Raw genomic sequence first — 21,306 nt, 5'->3', positions numbered from 1 at the left:
AAGAGAAACCCTGTGCCCATTACCAGTCACTCTATCCCCGCTCCACAGCACTAGGCAACCACTAATATACTTCCTGTCTCCATGGATTTATCTGTTCTGGACTTGCACATAAATGGAATCATACAGTGTGTAACCTTTTGTCCTGAGTTCTTTCACTTAGTATAATGCTCTCTAATTAATTGTTCACTCCCTGACATGACCTTTTAGCAGGGAGTTAACATTTCTATTCTGTGGACTTTTCCCTGTCTCCAACTTCCCAATCAGTTCAAAATTCTGGTGCAATAACTGGAGAAACAGGTCAGCCCTGCTGGTGCTTCTGTGGCTCTGCTATATGATATCTCATCTGAAGACTACTCTTGCATGTTTCAGTGGACCCTTCTAGACCATGGGATGATGCATTTACTCACCCAGATTCTGCTTGGAGTGCCACATGCGTGATCTCTGGGGGCCTTTTGTTGTTGTTGATCACATTTACAAGCGTACCCATTTCTTTTTCAAAGTAGGAATCATGGTGTCAGCTGGCCAAGTTTAGAAGTGCTTCTAGTTCCAGCGTGAACCAGAACATTTAGATTCTTCTGTTAGAATGGGACACCAGCACAGTCCTGTTGGTGAGTTTACCTTTAGGGTCCTTGGAGGCTCCTCTGGCTAGTAGAACTTGGATCAGACAGCCCTAGTATACTCTAAATAGTCTTCCTTAACTTTGAATTTTAGGGAGCAGGTGTTGGGCATCTTTGTCCCCATCTTCCCAAAAAGCCTTGAGGAAAATCATTCAACTTGGTATTCCCTCTGCTGGCACCAGTTCTACACTTCAAAAGTGTGTCTTGTTAGAGCATAAAAATATCTGTTATACCTACTTCTAGACCAGTGACTGCCTATCAGATAAGGGAGCCCCCCTTAAAATTCTTCCTTGACTAAGGAAGATCCTTTCTAAGGTTACTTGCTCTATCCAACTAAGCAAAGAAGTGTGGAGCATGCCTTCAGCAAGCCATTACAAAATGCAAGAGTTTTCCATCTGATAAGTAATTCCTTTTCATTTTTTTAAAAGACCATCTATTGCATCCACTCAGCACTCTTCATAGTCTCCAGATACGTTTCCTTGAACTTCAGAATTGTGTTTGTGCCTGAGTGTGACAGTCTGGGCTTGACAGTTTGCTCATTTGCTTTCATTTCTCCTACCATTAAGTTAAATTCTCTTGTGTAGCTTTCAAAGAGATGGACTGTCTTGCCTTTTTGGGGAAGTAGATTTGAAATTCTGTGTATTCCATCAAATTTTCTTTTTCTTTGACACAGTAAAGAGCAAGGAATTTAAAAGTTTAAAGAAAATTTGCAAGGATAAAGTAGAGAGCAGTTTGCAACAGACTCGCTTACTTTAAATGCACCTGCAGATGATGTCAGCCGAGTTACTGCCAACTGTGGTGAGCACCTCAGGCTGCTGATGGGAATGCTGAAGCATTGCTTGCAGAAATTAGAAATCATCAGTATGGGGTTTGGTCCTGACTGTGATGTAAAAGTAGGGAGTATGACAAGTTCAGCAGATTTAAATCCAGGGTCACCTGTATTAGAATTCTGTGATGTGTATTTTCAATTGGAGAAGGTTTCTGGTACTAATTTGTTGAGTTTTTTCCCTTCTAGTTGCCTGAAAGGCATTGCTTTTATTATAATGAATCCTAGCTAGTTTATGAGAGCAAAGAGAAACCAGGTGAGTGGAAAGGCAAGAAGTTACTTATTTTTTTCTTTAGGAGGCAAGGAGATATTCCACATGTATGATTTATGATGGCTTATCATGAAAGATTACTGACTATGTTGACCCCAAACAAGCCTCCATTTTCTGGTTCAGATTTAGAAAGAGCCATACAGCATACAGAGAATCACTCGGGAGGACTTAGATGGTCGGACTTCCTCTGCCAGCTTTCGCAGGGTGAGGGAGCACAGAGACCAGACAGGAAGCAGAGCCATCCCTCCATTGCCTGTGCCTGAGCCCCTTCTCCAGGCCACATGCTATGCTAGTACTTTCCATATGTGGAAAAAGAAAATTACAAGCTGTATTTTTCTTTCTTTCTACTTTATTTATTTGTTTATTTAACTAGAAGTATAGTTAGATTTACAATGTTGTATTAGTTTCAGGTGTACAGCTAAGTAATTCAGTTGTGTATGTGTGTGTCTGTGTGTGTGTGTATATATATATATATATATATATATATTTTAAAGATTCCTTTCCTTTATAGGTTATTACAAAATATTGAGTATAGTTCCCTGTGCTATACAGTAGGTCCATGTTAGTTATCTATTTTATATATAGTAGTGTGTTTCTTTTAATCCCAAACTTGTAATTTATCCCTCCCCACCTTTCCCCTTTGGTAACCATGTTTGTTTTCTTTTTTTTTTTTTTACATCTTTATTGGCATATAATTGCTTTACAATGGTGTGTTAGTTTCTGCTTTATAACAAAGTGAATCAGTTATACGTATACATATGTTCACATATCTCTTCCTTCTTGCGTCTCCCTCCCTCCCACCCTCCCTATCCCACCCCTCCAGGCGGTCACAAAGCATCGAGCTGATCTCCCTGTGCTATGTGGCTGCTTCCCACTAGCTATCTAGCTTATGTTTGGTAGTGTATATATGTCCATGCCTTTCTCTCGCTTTGTCACAGCTTACCCTTTCCCCTCCCCATATCCTCAGGTCCATTCTCTAGTAGGTCTGTGTCTTTATTCCTGTCTTACCCCTAGGTTCTTCATGACATTTTTTTTCTTAAATTCCATATATATGTGTTAGCATACGGTATTTGTCTTTCTCTTTCTGACTTACTTCACTCAGTATGACAGACTCTAGGTCCATCCACCTCATTACAAATAGCTCAATTTCGTTTCTTTTCATGGCTGAGTAATATTCCACTGTATATATGTGCCACATCTTCTTTATCCATTCATCCAATGATGGACACTTAGATTGTTTTCATCTCCAGGCTATTGTAAATAGAGCTGCAATGAACATTTTGGTACATGACTCTTTCTGAATTATGGTTTTCTCAGGGTATATGCCCAGTAGTGGGATTGCTGGGTCATATGGTAGTTCTATTTGTAGTTTTTTAAGGAAACTCCATACTGTTTTCTATGTCTGTGGGTCTATTTCTGTTTTGTATATAAGTTCATTTGTATCATTTTTTAAAAAAATTCTGTATATAAGCAATATTATATGATATTTGTCCTTCTCTGTCTGACTTACTTCACTTGGTATGATAATCTCTAGGTCCATCCATGTTACTGCAGTTGTCATTATTTCATTCTTACGGCTGAGTAATATTCCACTGCATAAGTATACCACATCTTAAAAGCCATATTTTTCTATTCACAATTTTTCTTAGTCACAATTGTGGCTGAACTATTGCTATAAATCTCAACAGATTTAAAGCAAATAGGAGCTAAATAGAAGACTTAACCCAAGTGACCATGGGAATAGAAAGCCTTGGGCTAGTTCATTATCCTTTGTCTTAAAGATAAGAGGTTAAAGACTATATACAAGTCAATTACCCTAAAATGACAAGCAAGAAAGAACTTTAGCCACGGGGGACAGATGTTCTTTTGAAATCATATCTGTAGGTATTCTGAATTATTAAATTAAATTTCTCACTATGTTATTTGCTGAAAAAAATAAACTCTCCTTTGATGATCTGCCATTTAAGTACAAATATTTATTGCTATCTCCTATGGAATGTAACGCTTAACCACATGACTGTGACTATTGCAAAAATTTATTTATTTTTTGGTAAGAAATTCTATTTGTTCATTATAAGTTCAAGAAGAAAATGTGTTTTGTTAGAAAATGTTATAGAAATTGAGTTAATTCACCTCAATTTTAATGTACACACTGATTATGGACTTGTTAATGACATTTTAACTTCATTCTGTAACCTCAGTATGTAAATGGCAAGAACTCACTTGTTAGTAAAAAGCATGAATATCCCATACTTTGGCTTTTGTTCCTATGTCCCCTTTAGCAAAACAAATGAGTGATTCAAACAGATTCATTTCTAACCACATTTGAAGTTTGTTTTGTTGTCCCATGTGTTATTATTTTTAGTCCTCACAAAGCCCCTGAGAGAGAAATGACATTATTGCCAAGGAAATATCTCCTGGGAAAACTGGGGCTTAGAGGCTTAGAGATCTCCTGGTCCAAGGAAACATAGGAGGTGTCAGAAACAGGAATCAAACCCAGCTCTGTCTGCCCTCATGGCTCAGTTCTCACGTGCCATGCTCTGTCCTGAGAGTGCTAGGTGTTAGATTCTATTGGTTGGTTAAAAGACTTACAGGAAAAGTTTTTGTACTCATAATTCCATTTCCAAGGCCCTGGGCTTAAAATGTCCTTTATAGATCACAAAACTAGCAGCTTCAACTTAAGGCTTGTAGGTGGTAGGGATCCAGTTACTATTGCTTCTGCTACTCTGGGAGACTAGCAGGATTTGGGTCCCATTTCCATGGACACTTTTGGTTCATTGCTGTGTTGATGGTCCCATTGGGGCAGCCATGAAAGTTGTTGAGCATCAGTGAACAGCTTGGACAATCTAATCCCCAGTAAGGATTCAGACTTTCTTTTATGAATCCTGCCTCCTTAGCATCAATCCTCTCCTTCGCTTCATCACCAGTCCAACTGCCACTGCTTTTTTCTCTTGCCTGAGCAATTGTCAGTTTCCATACTGATTTTTCTCCTTCTAACCTTTCTTGCATATCTACCCTAAGACTGTGTCTTCTCAAAATTAGAACTCATCATATTACCTCCCTGCTTAAAATCCTTCCACGACTCACCGTTGCTTTCAGGATAAAGTACCAGCTCCTTAGGTTGTCACACAAAGTTCTCCAGGACCTTCAGTGTCAGATCTCAACCCACTTGCCATACACATCCTGTTCTCCAGACATATCTAAAATACTTGCAGATTTCTGGATGCATTGTGTTATTTAACATCTTCATGCCTCTCTTCATGTTTCATCTTCTTGGAACAGCTCTTTACTCTCTACTTGATGGTCTACCTCCGTCACAACAGGTGAATGTATGGGTATCTTTTTATCTGCCAAGCATCCATCCACTTCCTTTCCTACTACAATAATGGCATTCTGGTGATACTGCCAACCATAGCATCTGTTTTATTGAGCACAGGAGTGGATATGTGGTATGGGCACAGGTATGGGCAATCATAGAACCTCTTCAACATAACTACTGGTCCAGGGGTGGGCATGTGAACCAAGTTAGGCCAATCAAAATCTTCCCTGGAATTTTTCATATGCAAACTAGAGACTTTTTCTCTTGGATTCCACTGCTATTGCTTTTGTCATAATATTGTTAAGGATATTAAAATATTTAAGATAGTATAAATTAACTGTATGACTGTGGCCCCAGAACCACTTTTGCCCATGTTTCCTGACACAGAGGGGAGGCTGAAGAATAAAGTTGATGTTCAGAATGAAACAGAAATGAGAGGTGCAGAGAAAGGCCCGGAGCATTGGACGTCTGAGATTTATCTTTTGTTAGCCAGTAGACCTGGTTAAGTTAATTAATTTCCCTAAGCTCTGTATTTTTTAATCTACAAAATAGGGAAAATAAAAGTAATATTATCTACCACATAGGGTTCTTATGAAGCTCATGTAAAACAGAGCATATAAACTGCTTAACAGTGCCTAGCTAAAGTAAATGCTCAATAAACATTAGTAGTGACTCTTGTTATAGCTAAAGGTAGGTGAGAGCTGCTGCTTCTTTCTCATCCATAGTGATTGGGGTTTCTCTGTTAGTATTTAGGCCTATTTATCACTGGCTGTGGGCTAATTGTGGGACCATTTCCCTTTCCCTAGTATCCTCTTGGCCCATCTATCAGGCTAATTACCATACTTCAATGTCTCACCTTTACTTCTTTGAGACATTTAAATAAATTAAATCTTAATAAACATGCTTTAAGAACATTTTCATTTACTTGCAATAGTATTAAAATATTTAAGGTACTAAAATGCATAAGGAGATAGGACCAGTGAAGATGTTTTCTTCCATTACTGGAAATATAATACATTGTAACCCAAAATAATTTTGATTGTTTCAAGCACCACATTACCAGGTGGGTACATTATAGGGAGGATGTATGTGACAAGGGCATTCTGTAGACAATTCAGGCGGCTCAGCACAATTGCTCCTCTTGAGGCTGCAATATTTTTCTCTTATTAACAGACTGACCTCATGTTTTCTTGTTTTGTTTTGTTTTGTATTTTATTTATTTATTTTTGGCTGCATTGGGTCTTCATTGCTGTGCATGGGCTTTCTCTAGTTGCAATGAGAGGGGGCTACTCTTTGCTGCAGTGGGCGGGCTTCTCATTGCGGTGGCCTCTCTTGTTGCAGAGCACGGGCTCTAGGCACATGGGCTTCAGTAGTTGTGGCTCGCGGGCTCTAGAGCTTAGGCTCAGTAGTTGTGGTGCACAGGTTTAGTTGCTCCATGGCATGTGGGATCTTCCCAGACCAGGGCTCAAACCCGTGTCCCCTGCATTGGCAGGTGGATTCCTAACCACTGAGCCACCAGGGAAGCCCTGACCTCATGTTTTTATGGGAGAATTGATAAACTTTCCTTCATAGTTTTCTCTTAAGATGCATATGAATTGTATTTTAAAGTGGGCAGCCAGTAACCTGATTGCATGTCTCTCTTCTGTGTCTCTGACCCAGCTCTTTTAAGAAATGCAGCATCAGCACCACTCTCATCTTTTCCTTTAGCTGCCTGACATATAAGCAAAATTCCCTCCAAATCCATTGGTGAGATTGGAGGAGAGACACTGATGATCTCTGCTATTTCTCTTTAACATTGACCTGTTTGCCTGCCCCAGCAGACATAGTCATTGGAAAGAGCAGAGTCAATGACGGCAAAGTACTAGAAGAACCCTGGACAATATGAGGGCACCCAGGTCCTAGTCTTGGTTCCGTCAATTGCTGTGTACTTGGGTATCTTTTTCTTCTTTCGGGATATCTTTTTCCTCATCTATAAAATAAGAAGCTTTAGGATCCATAACACAAGTATACTTTATGGCCTAAAGGTAACCTTCAGTACTTCAGAATCAGTATGAATCTGAATTGATACCCCTTATCCCCTGTTTAACTTTAAAAATATTGGGTATTGTTTTATTCAGGCCTTGCTAATTGCAAGAACAGAAACCCATCAGACTAGTCCAGATATAAAGGGAGATTATTGAAGGACTACAAGGGACTGCCCTGAAGGCTTCCCAGGATAGGAAATGAAGTTCTGCCAGGCCACAGGGGACCTAGGGAACGTCAGGAATGGAGTCACCCCACTCCAGTCTCAGGGGACTGCAAAGTTTCTTAGTGCTCTTTGGGCATTTGGTCCATTCCTGTGCTTCCTACTGCAGACAGGTCAGTTTCTTCTAATTAATTTTGAATTTTCAGCTCCCTCGTAATTCTGAGTTATCTCGGCATGATGCCAATGCTGATTAAACTCTGTGGCCTTTTTAAAAAAATTTTTAAATTTTATATCGGAGTATAGCTGATTTAAAGTGTTGTGATTCAGTTATACATATATCTATTCTTTTTCAAATTCTTTTCCCATTTAGGTTATTACAGAATATTGAGTAGAGTTCCCTGTGCTATACAGTAGGTCCTTGTTGGTTACCCATTTTATTTATATTAATAGTAGTGTGTATATGTTAATCCGAAACTCCTAATTTATCTCTCTCCCCCACCTTTCCCCTTTGCTAACCATAAGTTTGTTTTCTAAGTCTGTGTAAACTCTTTGACCTTTAACTAAAAGGTCTGACACCTCCCATGATCCAACTTCCTCAGACCCTTAGAGATTGCTTTCTTCCACAGGCTAAGAAGAGAGGGCCCAGTCTGGGTCAAGCATCCATCCCTGGTCCAACCAGTAGTGGCCAGGGGTCATGCAGTGCTCAGAGCCACTCCTGCCAGGGGCTGTGGATAGGGAATGGAGGCAGTGAGACACTGATGGGCATGAGTACTAGAGGCCTAAGGATGTCCAGGCCTAAGGGGCTCTGGGGCTTGAGCTAGACCTTTGTATCATTTATCAAAATTCACTGGAGAGATTGGGGGTGGGCAGACACTAATGAGCCTCCTAGTCAATCAAATACTCAGCAGTGCTCACTAAACTCCCTCCCAGAGGGATGACATCGGTGTACTTGGTAATCGATGCAGAATGCCTAGCAGGAGAGCCTACCCCTGAGCACGTGCTCCATAACTTATTCCCCACCTCCCCACCCCGCAAAAAGTTTCAATCAGGTTATAGAAATAAAATATCCATTTATCCAGTGAAATATAGGGAAAATGAGATGGATCATTGGATTCCAAAGAATGGAGAGCTCTTTAGGAGTTGAAGTTGAGGGTTGGAAAAATCTCAGGTGTCTATCGAGCTTTGGGTGGTGGATAGAATTCCGATAGGATATGGAGAGGGAGGAGGGAAGAATGCATTCAGATTTCAGGAGCAGAACGAGGAACAGAGGCCAGACGCTGAGATTTGTGGAGAAGAGAGCAGACCATTTCTGGTTGGGGTAGGGAGTTTGCCAAATAGATAGCAAAAGCCCTAACCCTTCAAGATGGAAGAACCTCCCAGGGACTGCTCATCAGTTGGATAAAAGATAGAGCAGCTCCTTGTCAGGCAGACTCCTAGATGTTCACTGAGCATGACTTGACTCAGAAATACTGACAGTGACCCAGTGTTCCATGAGGTCTAGCACATAAGCCTCTTTAAGAACTGATGCTTAGATGATTTAGAGGTTCATTAGGTAAGCACCGAAAAGGTATCTAAATTACTACTTCTCAGAAGGAAGACACCTTGAAGGCAAGTAGATGCCCTGATAGTAGATGAGAGCTGGCTAGTGGGCATATTTATGACCTAGAAAGTGGCCATTAAAGGGCAGGGGTGGTTCCGGCTTGAGACTATTCTGTTGAGATCAAATAGATAATATTGCCAAAAAGCTTCTAAGAAAGAAAAAGTGCATTATAAAGGGAAAAGTGTGTTCTGTATTGCCAGATGCAAAACGTATTTTTTTCTCTAAGTTTCTCCGTCACCTAAAAGTCTAATGTGTCTTGAGTTTAAAAGATGCTTATATTTCTTACTGAATATAGGATTTCTCACCTTGGGGATGATAGAGATGGATACAGTATCACTGTGGAACATTTGTAGCCCTGTGTATCAGTTATCCATTGCTGTGTAACAGATCACCCTAAAACTTTGCAGCTTACAACAATGAACATTTATTATGGCCCAGTTACTGAGACTAAAGAATCCAGGAATGGCTTAGCTGAGTGGTTTTGGTTCAGGGTCTGTAATGAGGTTGCAGTTAAACTATTGGCCAGGACTACAGTTATCTGAAGGCTTGACTGGGGCTGAAGGATCCACTTCCAAGCTCATTCACATGGTTTTTCACAGGTCTCAGTTCCTTGCTGGCTTTTGGCTGGAGACTTCAGTTCCTAACCATGTGGGCCTCTCAGAGGTGGCTTGAGAATCCTCCTGATACAACTTGAATAGTGAGAGAGGGAGATGGAGAGAGAGAGGATCCTGAAGACTGAAGCCATAGACTTTTTATCATCTAGTCTTACAAATGACATACCATTATTTCTGCTGACTTCTATTGCTCACACAGCCTAATCCTGATACAATATGATTGGTCCGGGGACCAATCGGGTCAGCTTGGAGGCTGGCTGTCACACCCTGAACCTTTGGGAAGACAGCTAACTTCTCTAAGTCTCATCTTCCCCTCAAACAGGAATAAAAATGCTAGCAAGAGGTGCCGACTTCATTTGGTTTTACTGAGGATCTGGTGTGGTAATGGATGAGAAAGCCCTTTGTAACTGTAAAATCTATTGGATGAAAAAGTTGATGTTACTGATCTGGAGGTGAGAACTAAAAGTCAAAGACAGTGGAGAATTCCAATCCAGTAAAGGGAGAGCCATGGGCTATCTTAGGCTACAACACCCTGCCCCTTCCCACAGACACCTAGGCCCCTCTAGGGCTTGGCAGTTTTTTTTGTTCTGTTTTGTTTTTTGCGGTACGCGGGCCTCTCACTGTTGTGGCCTCTCCCGTTGCGGAGCACAGGCTCCGGACGCGCAGGCTCAGCGGCCATGGCTCACGGGGCCAGCCGCTCCGTGGCATGTGGGATCTTCCCGGACCGGGGCACGAACCCGTGTCCCCTGCATCGGCAGGCGGACTCTCAACCACTGCGCCACCAGGGAAGCCCGGGCTTGGCAGTTTGAAACCATGTAGAGTTTGCAGTTAGCGTGCATGACTTTTTTCTTGGCATAATAAACTTCATGTTTCTAAGGAAAATAACTGGAGAAAAAAGCCTTCCTGCAAGGTTTGAAAGGTTCAAGGCCATCAGCTGGTTCTCACCGTACAATTTGTTAACACGTCAGTTGTCTGTGAATTAAAAACATGTGGCTTCAATTTTACTGAAATGATTAATTGCTTGGAAAAATATATTTGGAGGTTGTACTGAATGTAAGGACATTGATAAGTGTGATCTAATAAAAATGCCCATGTCCTGAGCTCACATGCCCTTCTCCAGGCCAGCACCACGGGCAAAATGTTCTTGCCCACAAACTGGCTGGGATTATTTCTCATTTGCTTGTGGGGGATCTATCTCTTGACATGATCAGAACTGAATTTAGGTAGATTAATTTGACAGAAATGTGAAAGATCAAGTCGAAAGTGGACGAGGTGGGTAATGGTAAACTGGATAATTTCACCGAAATAACCATTCTGTTCAAGCAACTACGATAGCTGGGACAAATCTAAAAATCATTTTCTTTGAAGTGTCAAAGAACGAAAAAGAAAGTAGGAGCTACCAGCTAAGATCTTGGTAGAAATGGGAAACTAGAAAGATGAGATCGTTTTTCAAGAACACTTTTTTTCTTGAGGGCATTTGCCGAACTTGAAGAGACATGTTCTGGGGATTGATGTTCCTTTTGGTTCTCAAGTTCATTTCAAGGGGCACAAAGCCTGAAAATGACACATCCTAGACTTCCCTGCCAGCTGCCTTCCAGTTAGGTTCTGGCAATGCGAAACACTAGTTGAAAACTGAAAGTAGAAGAAAGGAATAAGAATCTAAAAATTAATGCCTACTGAGAAAGTAAAATCTGTCCTGCCATTCATCAGGTGGACATGATAACCACAGATAAAGCCAACTGCAAAGTTAGCAGGAAACGATATTTCTCTAAGGACATGCTGCCCTTGTAAAGTGTTATAATGACTTTTTTTTAAATATCTTTATTGGCGTATAATTGCTTTACAATGGTGTGTTAGTTCCTGCTGTATAACAAAGTGAATCAGCTATACGTATGCATATATCCCCATATCCCCTCCCTCTTGCGTCTCCCTCCCACCCTCCCTATCCCACCCCTCTAGGTGGTCACAAAGCACCGAGCTGATCTCCCTGTGCTATGCGGCTGCTTCCCACTAGCTATCTATTTTACATTTGGTAGTGCATATATATCCATGCCACTCTCTCACTTCATCCCAGCTTCCCCTTCCCCCTCCCCACGTTCTCAAGTCCATTCTCTATGTCTGCATCTTTATTCCTGTCCTGGCCATAGGTTCTTCAGAACCATATTTTTTCTTTTTTAGATTCCATATATATGTGTTAGCATACGGTATTTGTTTTTCTCTTTATGACTTACTTCACTCTGTATGACAGACTCTAGATGACTTTTTTCTTTAAGTGACTCCTGCTTTCTTACCTGTGAAAAATCTTTTGTTACTTGAAATTATATCAGTAAGAATGAAATATCTCACTTTTGCCCAAAGGATCTGAGCCACTGTGATACAGAGAAGGAACCTCGAGTTTCAATCCATTTGTGGAGTGTCAGATAATTCATTGCTAGACACAGCATTCCATATCTATCTAAACTTTTTTAGTTTCTAAGGAAACAGAACCCTGAATCCACTTTGCAGTCTAGACCTGAAGATGATCCCTTACTTGCAGCCCTGTTTTGCTTTGAGGCTGTCCAAGCACCGCTTCTTTTAAAGTTCACCTAAACTCCACCATTCCCCCAAATTCTTTAACTCTGTCATTTTTCTGTTGTTTGGTGAGCTGTCCCATGGTTCCTCTGGTGTTTCTCTTGTTGCAACGGCAAATAAATCTGACTTTATAGAACTATGGGTGTGCCCCTGGTGGTCTTAAGCTGATGGGCTTGTAGAGGAAGAAGCTGTTTCCCACTTCTGACAGTGACTGCAGGCCCCAGCTTTGGTGTTGGTTTCTGCAGCATCAATGGGGTTAACTCCTAAGCTTCTGATTAGATACAGTGAGTGAGTTTCACAGCAATGGCAGGAGCAGCGGCAATCACGTGGGTTAGTGGGTTCCAAACTGGGGCATGAAGCAGATTCCAGATCTCTGGGTGACCTACCCTTTTCCTTTTGTTCCTCTGGTTCTTCTGACATTTTACAACCAATTCTCTGGTGATAAACAACTAAATTTCTCCCTGCTAGAAATATGTAGAGTGGTTCCTGTTTTCCTGTTGGTTACTAGTTGATACATTATCTGAGTTTCTGAGCTGTACTTTCATAGCCTTCTGGGACTAGAGAGAAAAACAGTAGGAATCTAGCATCTGTGAAGGATTTCACCCTGGGAAGGAGAGCTAATCAGAAATAAAAGAGCTCTCCCAGCTTGACTTCCAGTCCTCTGGGTAGACCAAAAACCTCAAGTCTTGAAATTGGATTAAGATGGGCCTGGACTATTTAAGACCCCCTACGCTTCTTAAATTAATCAGTTCTGGAAATACCTCAAATACTGCTTTTGTTTCTCTTTGAGACATAGCAATTAATTATGTGTTACATATTCTCACTACATCTTCTATGTCTCTTACTTACTCTTGTGCTTTTTCCATCCTTTTGTCTGTCCATTTTTAATCTTGATAGATTCTTTTAACCTAATTTTCAGTTCAGTAATTCTTTAGCTATGTCTAATTTGGGATTAAAGCCATCCATTAAAGGAATTTTTGTTGTCGCTTTATTTTTCAATACTAGAATTTCTAGGTTTTTTTTTCTTTTTTCAAATCTATTGTTACATTTTTAGTCTCCATTTCCTTGCTGAATTTTTGGCCTTATCTATATTTTTAATTTGTATGCTCTTAATAACATACCTCCACCTCCTTTCTCTCTCTCTCTATCTGATAGAACTACTAAGAGAAACAAACAAATCTGCAGTCATAATGGAAAATGATAAAATATCTCTCTCAGTAACTGATAGAAGAAACAGACAAAACTCATTAATAATATAAATGATTTGAACTGCACAACTAACAAAACTACTTAATTCCCATGTATAGAACACTGCACCCAACAACAGTAGAATGTATAGTATTTTTAAATTCCACATAGAATATTTACAGAAATTCACTACAGATCTATAGATCTATACATTCATTAGGGGAGATATATATATCAAAGATGTCAGTTCTTCTAAATGGATCTATAGATTCAATGCAATCTGAATGACAATACCAGCAAAGTATTTTCCAGAACCTGACAAGCTTATTCTAAAATTTGTTCTAAAATTAAAAGACTGAGAAGAGACACTCTTGAAGAAAAAAAAAAATTGGCCTACTCACTGTTAAGATTTGTAAATTTATAGGAATCAAGGTTAGTGTAGTATTGGCAAAAGGATTAAAAAATCAACCAATGCAACAGAAGAGATGACCCAGATATTCATTGACATATGTATGGACTTGAGTTGTGACAAAGGAAACCATAGACTACCAGGAAAAGAACATTTTTAAAATAAATTAAGTTATGGTAAGTGGAGGGTCATATAGACAAAAATGAAATAGGACCTTTTCTCAAACTACATATAAAAAAACAATTCCAGGCGTATATAAACCTATGTGTGAATGGCAAAACATAAAAGCTTTTAGAAGGTAACATAGGTGAACAATCTTTAAGACCTCAGGATAAATAAAGAATTGATATATCTGGTGACATTAAAATTAAGACATTTTGCTCACCAAAAGACAAATAATGAGAGACAAAAGGCAAACCACAGGGGGGGAGAATAGTTTCATAACATATCTAACAAATGAAAGGTTTATATCTAGAATCTATTTTAAAACTCCTTTGGATTAATAATAAAAATACACATTATCTAATAGAAAAAGTGGGGAAACACTTGAACAATGGTTTATTGTCTAGCTTCTATCACTAGATTGTAATCTCAGCAAGGACATTGGGTATTACCAGAGCAGAGGCAGGGACCCACCTAGATAGTTAGCTGTCAAACAATGTGACCAGCATCCAAAGTAGAATAGCTTAAAGCTTGATCTTCCTGGCGTTGCCATCTGCAAGTACTGATCTGTTTGGTGGGATCATGGCCAGTCATCTCTGAACTGTGGTGGTTCTTCTAGAGAGGTGGCTGCCGCTGTCTTAGTTTCCAGGGTCCATCCAAGTTGAATGTACAGGCATAAAGCACTGCATGAGAGCTTTCAAGAACTAGTGGTTATGTCAAAGTACCAAATGTTGTGGGTTGAATGGTGGATCCAAAAGATATGTCTGTGTCTATGTTCTAAGCCACAGACCCTAGGAAAGTAAAAAAAAAAAAAAAAAAGCCTTATTTGGAAAAAGGTCCTTTGTAGATGTAATTAGTTAAGGATCTTGAGATAAGGTCACCCTGGATTATCCAGGTAGGCCCTAAATCCAATGAGAAGTGTCCTTACAAGAGACACAGAGAGGAAAAGACACAGAGAGGAGGAAGCTGTGTGAAGACAGGCAGAGATTGGACGGATGAAGCCACAGGCCCAGTGATGCATGCCTACAGCTACCAGAAGCTGGAGGAGCCAACAGAATCTCTCCCAGAGCCTCTGAAGGAAGTGTGGCCTTGCTGACACCTTGATTTCAGATTTCTGGCTTCTGGAACTGTGAGAGAATGAATTTATGTTGTTTTCCGTCACCCAGTTTGTGGTAATTTGTTACAGAAACCCTAGGAAACTGATCCACCAGGCCACGGGGCTCAGACTCAGGCCAGGTTACAGGCCCACTAGGGACTAGGTAAAACTGGTAACCAAGACTGAAAGGGGCCCAGTTGTAAGGATGAGACCTTCAAAAGGGGACCAGTTGTAAAGGAGAGGCTGCAGATCAATGAATGCCTGGTTGGCCAGGGGCTCATCTAGGCCATAAGACTAATTCCAAACATCCCACTGATGGGAATATGGTTTATGTGACAACCACAAGTTCAGTTATTTTTGATGAAAACAAGTTTTATTCCCCAAACTATAGGTCACTACCCACTAGTTGATTGTGAAATCAATTAAGTGAGAGACAGTAGTTTTTTTGTGTGTGTGTTTTTTAACATCTTTATTGGAGTATAATTGCCTTACAATGGTGTGTTAGTTTCTGCTGTATAACAAAGTGAATCAGCTATACATATACATATATCTGTTTGTTTTTAACAATAGAATCAAGGACACCAGATTGCATCACACCTGGTCAGGGTAGGGATCTGTATCAGTGAGATCCCTTCAGGAAACAGATGACACTCAAACTGAATAACCGGAGTTAGTTTAAACTTGAGGAGAGTTTAATAAGTAGCAGCAAGAGGTGGTACAGCATCTGGGCCTCATGTTAGCAGGGAGACCTTACCATTCTGAGGCCTGAAGAGGTAAAGAGAAAGAGAACTTCCAGAACACCATAAGGAGAGGGCTGCCTGACAGGAGCCGTGATCTTCCAAGGAGGCAGGCAGGCATCCCACAGCAAGCTGGCGAGAGAGAGCCAGTATAAAAAATGCCCAGTCTACTCCCCTCCTGCCATCCTCATCTCCTGCTGGTGCCTCTCATTGGCCAAACCCACCTTTGGGCAGAGAGCAAAGGAGTCGTCTATGGATCCGGTCCATATGCATCAGCTGGAGAACGGTGGATTGTGGTCTAGAAGAACAGAAGGAACATATCCAGAGTAGCACTGTTTCTTGATGTTTTTATGAGTACTGAGTATTTTCCTTACTGTGTGTTGTGGTTAAAACATTGAGGAAAAACTGGAATAACGGTTGGAATTGTTCTGGAGCTGCAAGTTGAAAGTTTCGGAAACTGTAGTCAGGCCGAGTCAGGGTGGACAGGACTGACTCCATGGAGGGTCTTCCCTGTAGCCCCACCCAATATCCATCCCTCCTTGTGTGGACTGCCTGTGGCTTCTGCTGCACATTGTAGGCCTTGATTATATTTTATTTAGCACTGCATGTTATGCTGTCATTTAAAATTCTTTGTTTCAGATATAAGTAGGGTCTTGCCATGATAGTCTAAAGTCCTTGCGGGAAGAAGCAGGGACATGGGCTTCTTATGTAACCTCCACAGTGCTTAGGGGAGAGTGATGCTAGCCACCCCATAAATATTTAATTACACATGAACTGGAAGAGACCAAACAGCCTTCTCATTTTTCAGTCAGACCCGGTGCTTCAGACATTGGTTCACGCTGAGGAAACTATAATGAGTTGAACTCAAAACATGATTCGTCCTAAGAAAAGTTTCATTTAATGGTCAGTAAGGATATAAGTGAAAGCCAGAACTCATTGAGGGTCACTAGACTCGTTGCAAACCTCACAGGATCCATCTTTGAATTTTTTCTCCTTAGACTTTGACATTCTTACTTCAACTCCAAACCTAGAGACCATCTAGACGCTACCTTTCCAATTATATTTCTGAGAATCTCAGTTCTTCAGAGCTGAAGCATGTCAAAGAAAGCTCTGAATCTGAAAAATGAGAGTTCTACACCCTACCGAGCCCTGGTTGTTGCCAGTCACTATTTGGGTAATCCTGAGCAGGTGCGGTGGCCCCTGCATCCCAGCCGTCTCATCATCAAAGCCATGAGGAGCCACTGTGAGGCTGAAGAGAAGTGGCAAATGAGGCAGTTGAGGATCAGAAAGGAAAGTTTCAAGGATACAGATATAAGACTTCTCTTAAATTTTAAATTCCTTAAAAGAAGCTAAGTTTGGTTCCAATCTCCTTCCTCTCCAATCCTTCATAATAGACACACACACACACACACACACACACACACACACACACACACGCCCAAGAGGATCTTACTGTCACTAAAGATGGCCATCCACTGGTGGGGTGGACATCAGTTGTCTTCACTGAAAGCTTGGGTGAATGTGAAATCAAACTTGCCTAAGGAATGCTGCTCCCTAGTCATTACTAGTCATAACATACACACAGATTGGGTTTCTGAAGAAGCAACAGGATTATACTCACAATGCATAGTGAGGAAGTGACATGGGGCTCAGGATATATGTTTTACATCCCTATGTTTAAGGGAAATAGATGTGAAAGGGTTTTGAGAAACACACAGTTTGCTTTCAAAGTTTAAACGTGTGTATACAAACTGTATGCTTTCCAATGCCCTTTACCATCTATTGTCCTCAAGAGTGAGAAGATGGGAAAGATATTACTGCTTGTTAGGGGTAGAATTGTGTCCTCCAAAGATATGTTGAAGTCCTAGCTCCTGGCACCCATGTACGTGACCTTATTTTGAAATAGGGTCTTTGCAGATGTGATCAAGTTAAGATGAGTTCATACTTGATTAGGGAGGACCCTAAATCGATATGACTGGGATCCTTAGAGGAGAGAAGAAGAGATGTGCACAGAGGGAGATGATGTGAAGAGACACAGGGGAAGCCATGTGACATGGAGGCAGAGATTTGAATGATGCTTCTATAGATCAAGGAACGCCAGGGGTGGCCCCCATCACCAGAAGCTGGGAGAGAGGCATGGAACTAATTCTCCCTCAGAGCCCTCGGAAGGAGCTAACCCTGCTGACACCTTGACTTCCAACTTCTAGCCTCCAGAACTGAGAGGGAATACGTTTCCATCCGTTTAAGCCACCCTGATTATAATACTTTGTTATGGGGCCCTAGCAAACTCACACATCACCTTTTTTTTTTACAGCTAAGAGTTGTAAGGTGGCTTTAGCCACTACCAACTTCTATAGAACTTTTATGATTTCTACTCTTAAAGTTTCAAATGTTATCGTTTTTAATAGTTTACTATACAGCATCATATATCTGGTCGATGTGATATATTTAACACTTTATTGTAATGCCCTAGTTTTCTCTTCTGAAAAATGGTAAGCCTGGACTCAGTACTCTTTTTTTTTTAAATAAATAGATTTATTTATTTATATTTTTGGCTGCGTTGGGTCTTCGTTGCTGCATGCGGGTCTCTAGTTGCAGCAAGCGGTGGCTTCTCTTGTTGCAGAGCATGGGCTCTAGGTGCATGGGCTTCAGTAGATGTGGGACGCAGATTCAGTAGTTGTGCCTCACGGGCTCTAGAGCACAGGCTCAGTAGTTGTGGCAGACAGGCTTAGTTGCTCCACGGCACGTGGGATCTTCTGGGACCAGGGCTGGAACCCGTGTCCCCTGCATTGGCAGGCAGATTCTTAACCACTGCACCACCAGGGAAGTCCCTGGACTCAGTGCTCTTGAAGATCCCTTTTAGTCCATCCTCGGATCGGAGCGTGCTGCTTGACAAAACCTCCTGAAATGAAGCTCATTAAAAATGAAGTCAGCCTGGTGCAGAGCTGGAGAGTGACCCATGTAAAACGGTGCCTCCTAGAAACTGAAGATCATCAAACACAAACGCCCTCAGTGATGCTGAGGTTGTGGGGAAGTCGCAGCTAAGGGAGAGGATCTGGCAGCGAGGAGCATCCAGCCCCTCCAGGGAGGACAGAATGCAAGATTCAGGGAGACTGAAGCAGGACACACGGAGGCAGAGAGAAGCCCTTCTTCAGATGTGGTACCTGCTCCGCCCCACAAGGCCATCATGCTCGAATGTCACACCTCTTTAAAGAGCAGGGGACAGGCTGCCTTAGGGACCTTCTGAGCCAGCCTCGGCCCAGCTCCACGTCGTTGTCCCTGTGAAAAGCTACCCTCAGTCCCACGGGGGCCACCTCCCATCACACAGATACAGCTTGTCGGATTTTGTTTTCTTTTGCTCCTTCTTTCTTTTTCAGAAGCTCTTTGCAGGGATGGTTTGGCAGGCAGCTGGGGGCCCTGCTGCGATGGCCAGTCTAACAAGCTTGTTGTGTTGATTGATTAAACACCACAGGCAACACCGGTGTGAACATTTCTCACTCTGATTGTCCTAAGGGTTGGGCTCACTAATGAACAGGGTCTGATTACAGCCTGGCCTCTGAGAGCCTCCTGTTGCCCCAGTCTGGGTGATGCTTCTGCTTTAAGTACATCTTGAAAAGCATGACAGAGTTCTCAGTGGGATCTGCTGCGATGGGGGCTGAGATTGGTTTAGCTCAGGTGTTGCTCTCAATGCTGTTGGGAGATGGGAGGTGAATCCACCCAAACCAGGTGCTGCCAACCAAAGGCACCTGCCAGTGAGTGATGGGGAAGAGTCAGCCTTCTAGATCCTGAAGTTAGGCCTGGGTGTTCCAAACTGGGACCAAGCTAGGAATCTCTCAGAGTCCTGGGAAACCTTGAGGGTGTAATGGCTCCTGTAGCAAGGTCAGCTCTTCCCATTCAGAGCCTGCAGCTTAAAGCTTTGGAAGACAATAGGGTTGACCAGTAATTCCACCAGCCTCTGGTTCCTGGTCAGTGACCTGGCCAGAAAGTGACTGCAGGGATTTCATTATTTCATTCTTTGTCTCTGTCTCTCTCTAACTCACTGGGTTGTAATAGGCAAATTCATTCGATCCTTCATTTATAAGATAAAAGGAATTGAAGGTGATCTCTAAAGGATGTCCGTGCTTTAAAAAAGTCTTGGCCTCCCATCAGGAAGCTTGCACAAGCCTCTTAGATAGCCTCATCTACCAGAGGGCAGACAGCAGAAGCAAGAAGAGCTACAGTCCTGAAGCCTGTGGAAAGAATACCACATTTACAGACAAAATGATAGACAAAATGAAAAGGCAGAGGGCTATGTACCAGATGAAGGAACAAGATGAAACCCCAGAAAAATAATTCATTAAATGAAGTGGAGATAGGCAACCTTCCAGAAAAAGAATTCAGAATAATGATAGTAAAGATGATCCAGGACCTCACAAAAAGAATGGAGGCAAAGATCGAGAAGATGCAAGAAATGTTTAACAAAGACCTAGAAGAATTAAAGAACAAACATCTAGAAGAATGAAAGAACAAACAGAGATAAACAATACAATAACTGAAATGAGACATACACTAGAAGGAATCAGAAGCAGAATAACTGAAGCAGAAGAATGGATAAGTGACATGGAAGACAGAATGGTGGAATTCACAGCCACAGAACAGAATAAAGAAAAAAGAATGAAAAGAAATAAAGACAGCCTAAGAGAACTCTGGGACAACATTAAATGCACCAACATTCGCATTATAGGGGTCCCAGAAGGAGAAGAGAACGCATTATAGGGGTCCCAGAAGGAGAAGAGAAAAAAAAAACAGTCTGAGAAAATATTTGAAGAGATTATAGTCAAAACTTCCCTAACAAGGGAAAGGAAACAGCCACCCAAGTCCAGGAAGCACACAGAGTCCCAGGCAGGATAAATCCAAGGAGAAACATGCTGAAACACATGGTAATCAAACTGACAAAAATCAAAGACAAAGAAAAGTTATTAAAAGCAACAAGGAAAAAACAACAAATAACATACAAGGGAATTCTCATAAGGTTAACAGCTGATTTCTCAGCACAAACTCTACAAGCCAGAGGGGAGTGGCAGGATATACTTAAAGTGATAAAAGGGAAGAACCTATAACCAAGATTACTCTACCCGGCAAGGATCTCATTCAGACTCGACGGAGAAATCAAAAGCTTTACAGACAAGCAAAAACTAAGAGAATTCAGCAACATCAAACTAGCTCTACAGCAAATGCAAAGTGGGAAAAACAAGAGAAGAAAAGGACCTACAAAAACAAACATAAAACAATTAAAATGGTAATAAGAACATATGTATCGATAATTACCTTAAATGTGAGTGGATTAAATGCTCCAACTGAAAGAAATAGACTGGCTGAATGGATAAAAAGTCAAGACGCATATATACGCTGTCTACAAGAGACCCACTTTAGACCTAGGGACACATACAGACTGAAAGTGAGGGGATGGAAAAAGATATTCCATGCAAATGGAAATCAAAAGAAAGCTGGAGTAGCAATACTCATGTCAGATAAAATAGACTCTAAAACAAATAATTTTACAAGAGACAAGGAAGGACACTATAGAATAATCAAGGGATCAATCCAAGAAGAAGATATAACAATTATAAATATATATGCACCCAACATAGGAGCACCAGAATACATAAGGCAAATGCTAACAGCTGTAAAAGAGGAATATGACAGTAACACAATAATAATGGGGGAGTTTA

Source organism: Orcinus orca, chromosome 15 (assembly GCF_937001465.1).
Source record: "Orcinus orca chromosome 15, mOrcOrc1.1, whole genome shotgun sequence".
Classification (NCBI taxonomy): Eukaryota; Metazoa; Chordata; class Mammalia; order Artiodactyla; family Delphinidae; genus Orcinus; species Orcinus orca.
Note: the sequence above shows the minus strand (reverse complement) of the source record.